The sequence below is a fragment of the Capsicum annuum genome, chromosome 3 (assembly GCF_002878395.1).
Source record: "Capsicum annuum cultivar UCD-10X-F1 chromosome 3, UCD10Xv1.1, whole genome shotgun sequence".
In the NCBI taxonomy this organism is placed as follows: domain Eukaryota; kingdom Viridiplantae; phylum Streptophyta; class Magnoliopsida; order Solanales; family Solanaceae; genus Capsicum; species Capsicum annuum.
In genome coordinates, this window is record NC_061113.1 from 114,478,899 (window position 1) to 114,487,678 (window position 8,780).

General features: G+C 32.2%; 1 long non-coding RNA gene across 3 annotated transcripts; it reads right to left on the minus strand.

Moving 5' to 3' along the window:
- Positions 1-254: 254 nt before the first annotated feature.
- Positions 255-3,103, minus strand: LOC107863564. Of its 3 annotated transcripts, XR_001672327.2 has the most exons (7): positions 2,931-3,085; positions 1,736-1,773; positions 1,493-1,618; positions 1,207-1,377; positions 1,007-1,124; positions 585-784; positions 255-490 (listed from the first exon to the last, which is right to left on the minus strand). It is a non-coding gene; the product is annotated as an uncharacterized LOC107863564 (long non-coding RNA). The 3 variants fall into 3 exon arrangements; XR_001672326.2 differs by lacking the exon at positions 1,007-1,124 and having other exon boundaries at positions 585-623; positions 2,931-3,103; XR_001672324.2 differs by having other exon boundaries at positions 585-1,124.
- Between the last annotated feature and the right edge of the window lie 5,677 nt (positions 3,104-8,780).

The following is an 8,780-nucleotide window of genomic DNA, read 5'->3' on the forward strand; positions in this document are numbered from 1 at the left end:
GGCAATAATGTATATATTAAATAATTATTTATTAATCTTCCAACTACTGTAGTCAGAAGATTAATAAATAATTATTTAATATATACATTATTTCTAACTACCGTGGTCGGAAATTTGATAAAAAATTATTTAATAAATAAACTAGTCCCGATCCAGTAGTAGAAATACCCTCTCATGTTCAACTAGAATTTAAAAATTACAAATAAAACCTAAACTTAAAAATTCAACCACGTTGAAACATCCAAAACAAATAGTTGAATCAAATAGTTTAAGCATTTCAAGACAAGTCTAAACGTCACAAACCAATTGTAATAGTTTTAAGTCTAAATAAATGTCACAATCATAAACAAGAACCAACCACTACAATATAATCTAATCATCTGATTCACTATCTTCCCCATCCTCAAATACATGGGGCATATGCTTCTTGACTAATGCCTCAAACTTGGTAAATTTGGCATCACTAACTGCACAGTGTTAGAATAGTCACCTAAAAAGGAAGGAACAACCAAATTTAAGAATAGTCATGTTTGTTACAAGATAGGCAGATATATACTTTAAACAATTAGGCCAGGAGTTCTTACCAAGACGTTAGATTGTCGTTTCTACCACCGGGTGCTTGCCTACATCATGAAATGTTTTGACATGATATAGATGTGTAAAGTGAATCGGGAAAGAGCAAATAACTGCACAAAGCTTCATTATCGGAACAGGTACTCATTCGCATATATTCCCACCTTAACTTTGTATTTTGCAATGCAGTCTTTAAATCAAAGGCATTAAACTGACACCAAAAATCTGTATATGGTTAACCTATAGTATCAAATTTCACTTTCTTCAACTACAACAAGTACAGTGACAAGAAATTATTCCTATGTGATGTTGTGCATTAGTTGTGCAGTAGTTGTCTTTATTGAAAATAATTTAGAATTTTGTTCTTTCTTGGGAAATGTTGGCTTGTCCCATGAATATGTACCAATTGTAATGATCTCTTTGTTTCTCTTACGTTTTCTCAGCTCGCTGTAATGGCACTTATAACGATGAGTGTCTTTTTTCGAACTAAGCTGCCCCGAGATGATATGGATATTTGGTATGTTTCTCCTTTTTGAACGAGCAAAGTTTATCTATCAGGTATAGGATAGGATATTTCAGCGACATGAAGCAATGATTACAAACAGATTAATCAAAGGAAAGAAGAAAACATACTTTAAATCGAGCACCAATAGAGGAGAACTTGGTCTGTTTAGAAGAATCTTCAGGTAAAGGTGGAAACAAGCCAGAAACAAAGTGGCACTTTGAAGCAATAAGTGTTGCTTGGTGCTATGGAACTACATAATCCTTGTTCTTATCCAAAAAGAACTCAGTTTGGTATGTGACCTGACATGAAAAAAGTCAAAATAACATTGAGCAACACTTGCTTTTCTGGAAAAAATTGTGTAACCCTCATTCTGTGATATAACAGATATCTTGAAGAACTAGTTTTTGTACATACATCACCAGCATAGTGGCAAACAGTAAAAGCAGTCCGAGACAACTTTGGCTTGCTGAACCGCTTATGATTTTTAAAGGTCTGATATAGCTTTCAGCGAAGGTCTCATGAATTGATCTTGGGAACATACTGTTAGAAGAGCCACAACAAGAAGTCAACATCACAAACAATGAGGTTTGTGTATAATTTTGACAATATTACCAAGAGAATGAAAAACTAAATTAAAGATTTGAAATGACAGCATACCGAACTTCATCAAGAAGAGCAATGATCCCGGCAGGTTTCTGAAAGAAACGAAGTATTCAGAGCATAAACATGGTAAAATGGAACCAAAACATATCAATAAAATTGAAAATCTATAACATTACAGAAAATTGATGATACAAGGACATAATTTTTTTTCCTTTTTTACCAGAATATCCGTGGAGGAAAGAACTGAATCAAATAGTAACATTATCAGCATAAGACAATTTTAAATGCATTGATGATTTGATATATTTGATAGAAAGATCTACTTTTTACAGAACTCTGTCTCTTTACACTTGTACATGCTCTTGCCATTTTCTGCCAATAAATCTTACTCTGCACATTAATTAGAGAAATATAAACGATGGTGACCAAATATATTCATGATCTACGTTACCTTTTCTATAAGATCAAGAATATCTTGGTTATCAATGAACTCTATGTAACTCCAGTCAAGTGTACATATCCGATACAACCATTGAGTACTAAGAATCTGAAAACATGATCCAAACTAAAGACGCTCAGTGAAAGATGTGCAAATGCTACAACTGGAATGCCAAGGACGCATATTATAACATCAAGATAAACTTCAAAACACCCATCTGGGTATAATTCATTTAAGTCCCATATCGATCTATATACACTCCACAGCTCTCCGATAGAATGCTTCGTGCTAGTACTCAAATAACTAAAGGAGGACTATAAACTGCCATGTATTATCAATATTTGAACTCTCTAAATTAAGTACAACTAAGAAGACAATGAAAATGAACTTACGGGGAAGATATCAGCTGTTAGATCTTCCGATGTAACTCTTGACAGATAAAAGGGTATCCAGATAGAGAAATCAAGCAAGTAGCACAACTAGGACAAAAATCAGTTGTATATAAGAAAAAAATGATCAAAATAGCAGAATTGAACGAGGCTAAACCCATCAAATTCCTAAAATTTAACTCCAAACCAAATCACAAATCAAAAATACAAGATGACTTAGATAAAGAAATCAAGCAATTAACACAGCTAGAACAAAAATCACATTTACGCATAGCAAAACTGAACGATACATTTAGCCCTAAACCATCAAATTCCTAAATTGTGACGCCAGTCCAGTTTATAAATCACAGATACAAGACCCAGATGGAGAAATTGAGCTAATAACAAAATTAGGACGAAAATAAATCAACTTGCAACAAACCTCCACCAACTCGTCGTCGCCGTCACTACCAAGTCGTTGTCGTCATCGTCTTCAAACCATCATCAGCACTGAGATTGTGAACCCAAGTTTTTTTAGAGAGAGGGGTTGTAAGGTTATTGGTTTGGTTCTATATTTTTAGTGATATATTTACTTAATTTAATTATTAATCTTCCGATAACATTAGTTGGATATATATTAATAATATATTTAAATAATTATTTATTTTCTGTATAAGGGCTGATAATATATTTATTGAATTATTTAGTTTTTCGACTACATTAATCGGGAAAATATTTAGTAATATATTCATTGAATTATTTATTTTTTCGACTGCAGTAGTTGGAAAGATATTTAATAATATATTTAATTATTTATAATATTTCCGACTACAATAGTCGAAAACATTTTTAGTAATATAGTTATTGAATTATTTAATTTTTTGACTATAGTAGTTGGAAAAATATTTAGTAATATATTTATTGAATTATTTATTTTTCTAACTACAGTAGTCGAAAAGATATTTAATAATATATTAATTATTTATAATATTTCCGACTACAATAGTCGTAAACATTTTTAGTTATATAATTATTTAATTATTTAATTTTCTAACTACAGTAGTCGGAAAAATATTTAGTAATATATTTATTGAATTATTTATTTTTTCGACTACAGTAGTCAAAAATATATTTAATAATATATTTGCTTATTTATAATATTTTCGACTACAATAGTTAGAAATATTTTTATTATATTTAATTAATTATTAATTTTCTATATAAAGGTATGATTATATATTTACTTAGCTATTAATATTTTAGACTACAGTAGTCGAAAATATATTTAATAATTTATTTATTTGATTATTTATATTTTCGACTACAATGGTCGTAAATACAGTGGTAATAATTTATTTAGATAATTATTTAATTTTTTATATAAGGATATGAATATATATTTAGTCATATATTTATTTAGCTATTAGTATTTCCACTATAGTGGTTGAAAATATATATTTAATAATTTATTTATTTGATTATTTATTTTTTCGATTACAGTGGTCGAAAATATATTGGTAATAATTTATTCAAATAATTATTTAATTTGATATGATTATATATTTAGTCATATATTTATTTAGCTATTAGTATTTCCTACTACAGTGGTTGGAAATATATATTTAATTATTTATTTTTCCAACTACAATGGTCGGAAATACATTGGTACTGATTATATATTTATTAATATATTTATTTAATTATTTATATTTTCGACTACAACAGTCGGAATATATACTTCCCAAAATTTACCGCTAAATATTCTAACCGTTGTAGTCACAAATAGTATCGAGAAAATATTTGATTAAAAAAATAATAAAAAAGTAAATTTTCAGACTGAAGTAGTAGAAAATTTGCGATTACTTTTTTTCAGTTGGAACTTTTGGTCGGAAAATAGCAAATTTATGATAGTGATCTCAGATCTTATTTAAGAAGAAACACAGGGTAGAAATGAAAGTGTAGCAAAACTGACTAGTGAAATTGACATGAAAAATAAAAAAATTGAATGTCCTGCAAATATGAAAGTGTATCCAAAAATGAAAATCCGTCAGTCCACTTTGAAAATAAAAATACTGAAGTGGATTGGAGCTGTCACTTTGTTAAGGGACTGCAACTAGCTATTGCGGCCTGAATGAAGACCCACAAAATACAGGACCAGAACTCTAAGGTTTCAACATTGCGAGCACCGATGGTGGTAAGATTGTCGGTCAGGAAAGAAACTTGAACCAAAAACTCCTGAAGTAAAAATAAGGGATCAAGCCAAGATGGCAATTTCTCAAGTTAAACTTGCATCATATGCCTCCCATTTATGGCTCTGGTCTGGTCATAGGAAGTGGAAACAACAAGACATAGGATTTCTTCCCAACTTCAGACCTTTATATTTCTACTGCTATTGGCCTGATTAGAACCACAAACAGAAGGCATGGGATGCAAATTAAACTTTAAAAATTGATGTCTTAGCTTCCCTTATTTTTACTTCTGGAGTTGTTGGTTCAGGTGTTATTCTTGACTGAAAATCTTACCAAACCTCTATGCTCGCGAAACTACTTCTGGTACTGCACTTTTTGGGTCTTCATTGAGGCCACACTCGCTAGTCGCAGTCCCTAGTAAAGTGTCCACCTCCAGTCCTTTTGAGCATTTTTTTCAAGAACGACTGACGAATTTTAATGTTTGGATACACTTCCATATTTGAAGCTCATTCAGTTTTCATCTCTCAAGTCAGATTTGCTAGAAGATCCTTACTTGCTTCCCTATGTTTTCTTTTAAAGAAGGTCTGATATGATATATGGTCTTCTCTACCTCTCCCTTCCCAAACAGGTATCCTCCCAAGCATCTTCTGCTATATAATAGTCTCCTCGAGCAACCCATCTATATAAATTTGGACCAGGGGAATTTCTATTTATTTTCCATTCTTGTTTGCTGCAGTGCGAGGCTTTGGTGGCATTTCAGAATTCCATTGCACCATTAAAATTGATCCAATCACTATTGGATATTTACACTACCATGAAAAACTTGAACCCTTCTTCAAACTTGACACACAAACATAAGCAAAACCGTCATTAAATTATAACAGGGTATCAACACCACTGTCTTGGAACCCTTCAACCTTAAAAGTTCGTACCTACTAAACTAAACTGTAAAATACAGGATCTTGTTTGAAAGATCAATGTCTAATCGATAAAAAACTGCATTCACAAGATCATTGTACTTTATGTGTGTCTGTCATAATTGCCTAATCAATAATACATAACTACCACGCATGAAAGTGGATCCATTCATCTGCACGCACCTTATTCTTCCTACCCCATCAATGTCAGACAATGTTTATTCATCTGCACACATATGATGACTATTAAAAAAAAGGTGAACAGTCATGACTTTTTGTCTAAAACATTCAAAGCAGCTGATGAATCAAATTTCCCATCTGTTGCAACTGATGAATCTGATATTAGAAGAAATAAAAATATCTCCTCCAATAGATGGTCCATCTGTCATAATAGATAATCCATATGTTGCAACCGATGTCTTTTTTGTTGCACATACAGACCATATGTTGCAACATATGGTAAATCTGTTGCAACAATGGGTTATCTGTTGTAACAGATGGACGATCTGTTACAACAGCTCAATAATAACTGTTGTTATTAATTCTCAAATCATTTTGAAAATGTGAGAAGTTTGAATGTAAAAGAAAAAGTCACGACTTTTCACTAGAAAACAAAAAGCCAGCAGTTTGAATGTAATTAATACAATAGAGCTGAACAGACGTGCTTTTTTGCCTAACACATTCAGATCCAATCCTCTATAAACAGGTTCCTCATTAATCTTCATTCTGCTCCACTTTTATTTATTTCTTGCATTTTCTCTTTTCGTAATACATCTTCAACCACTTTTATTCAAAGAGCATATTCCTTTCTCGTTGAGGTAAGTTTTTTTATGTGTGAATCTACCAGTTGGTAGTATACGTTGCATTATATTCGGACTCTTTTCTTTACCGTTGTGTTTACATTTTTTGTCAATTCATATGTGTTCTAGATATGGTTGATCTTGTTTGGGACATTGCTATTCTACGCAACACCGTGCAAAAACTTTAGAGGTAGATTAATAACCTACAAAGGGAGTTGGCCGTCATGAAAGCAAGGATGTTCAGAGAGATGCAGAGCCTGATGAGGGCCCTGCTGCTGCCGGTTGATTAACCGACTGGCAATAATAATGATAATGATGATGATGATAATAATTAGAATGCATTTTTTATTTTACCGTATGTATTTTAATTTTTCTATATCAAATCTATACCTAATGTATTTTATTTTCTGTTTAGTGAAAAATTTATTTTTAGTCGAATTTGGCTTTTTAATTCTTATTCAATTTTCATTTTGTTTATTTTCTCTTCTAAACATACATGTTAACATGTCGATGGTTGGAGGTAAGGAGCAATTTTGAATCTAGTAGCAATAGCAATTTTGGCTTTTGAGTTCTTTCAATAGATGGACCATGTGTTGGAATAGATTGGTCATCGGTTGGGTTTCTGTCAATAGATTATCCATATGTTGTAATAGATTTATCATTTGTTAGAGGAAAACATTCTAGTTTGATGAACTGTATTGTGTTCGTCCAGCTAATATCCATCTGTTGCAACAGATGGGTAATCTTTTGAAAATAATTTTATGGTTTACTGTATTTAGTTCATGTTTTGCCTTTTTTTTATTGATGCATGAGTTATTAAAAAAGATTATTTATATATAATAAATGATAACATTTACTTTTACAACAATGAGTTAAATATATAAAAGTCCACAACAAACAACAAGATAAGTTTTAGCAATTACAATGATCATGATGGATTACAATCTGGGCATGTAGTTCTTTTGTGGCCAACGATTTTACATACGGAGCACTTGTTTCTTCTTGATGGAAATGATTCTCCGACTCCATGCGTCCTCTTATATGGATTTCTTCCCGATTTGATAGTGCTTGGGTTAATATATGGAGGAGGTATTAATCTCTCCAAAAGATCTACAGGAACAACCAAGATTTTTTGGGACGCAGAAGAGTAATATGCCCACTATATGCCATTGCATATTTTTTCACCGAATAATATGGAGAAGAGTACTCGTAAATTTTAGTTCCATATTTTGCACTGTATTGCGCTTAAAATGCTACCATAACATGTGGAGAGGGTATTTTGTCCAACTCAAAAAATCTGAACGTACAAGATCTTGTTTGAAGATCTACCATGGCAACATTACCATGACCGTTGATACTGAACTTGTAATATGTTATTTGATGAGATAGTAACCTATTCCCCAGACTGATGTTCGTTGATATTATTTTTTCCACTTCTAGAACAAATGGGGTTCCTGTGTCCTTGAACTCCCTATGCCTTTTGTTAAAAAATTGGCCATACTTCTTGTTTATTTTTTTAAACAGATCCTTGATGGGAAATTCTCTTTCATCACCAAATAATGAATTCACCGATTTAGCTATGTTTGACATCATAATATTGTATCGATACAAAAGAATCACTTAGTACGATATCATACTAAACTTGTAACTCAAACAAGACATTAAATTCATAAGAATGTACCTATTTTCCAGAAAGAATGCCCGGCTCCATCTCTTGAAATCGACACGTACAACATGTTCTACTTCTTGGGGATGCATATCTGCTATTTGATTGAAATAGTCTAAAAACTCATTTGATTGAAATAGTCTAAAAACTCCTCTCTACTATATGCTTTAGCTGCTCTATAAAAAAGGGTCACGACCCTTCCATTATGAAAGTTGTTCTGAATGTTCTCTCCAAGATGCCTGATGCAACAACCAAAGTAAGATGAAGTAAAGAAAATTAAACCCATCTTTGGAATAATTGGATGCCTATCCAAGACAAAACATAACTCTTTGGTATCTTCGACGTAGCTTCGTTTTTGTTAAAAAAAATTCATAAGAGGCATCACATTCCTTTTCCTTTACACAAAAAGCAACAGGAAAAATGTGATTCTCCACATCCTGCGCCACTGTCGCTAGCAGAACTCCATTATACCTTTTTCTCAAGAAGGTACCACCGACGGCTATGCCTTTTCTTAAATGTCGAAAATATTGAATCCAAGCACCATATGATACAAAAAAGTACTTGAACCTTTTATTTTCATCAACATGCAACTCCGTCTTACTGTCGGGATTTGTGGACTCAAGCATGTAACGGTAGGCATCGAGGACTGTATACCCATGCTTGTGTGTTCCCCTAACCAAGTCCTTGGAAATTCCCATGGCCGTATATATTCCAGTAACT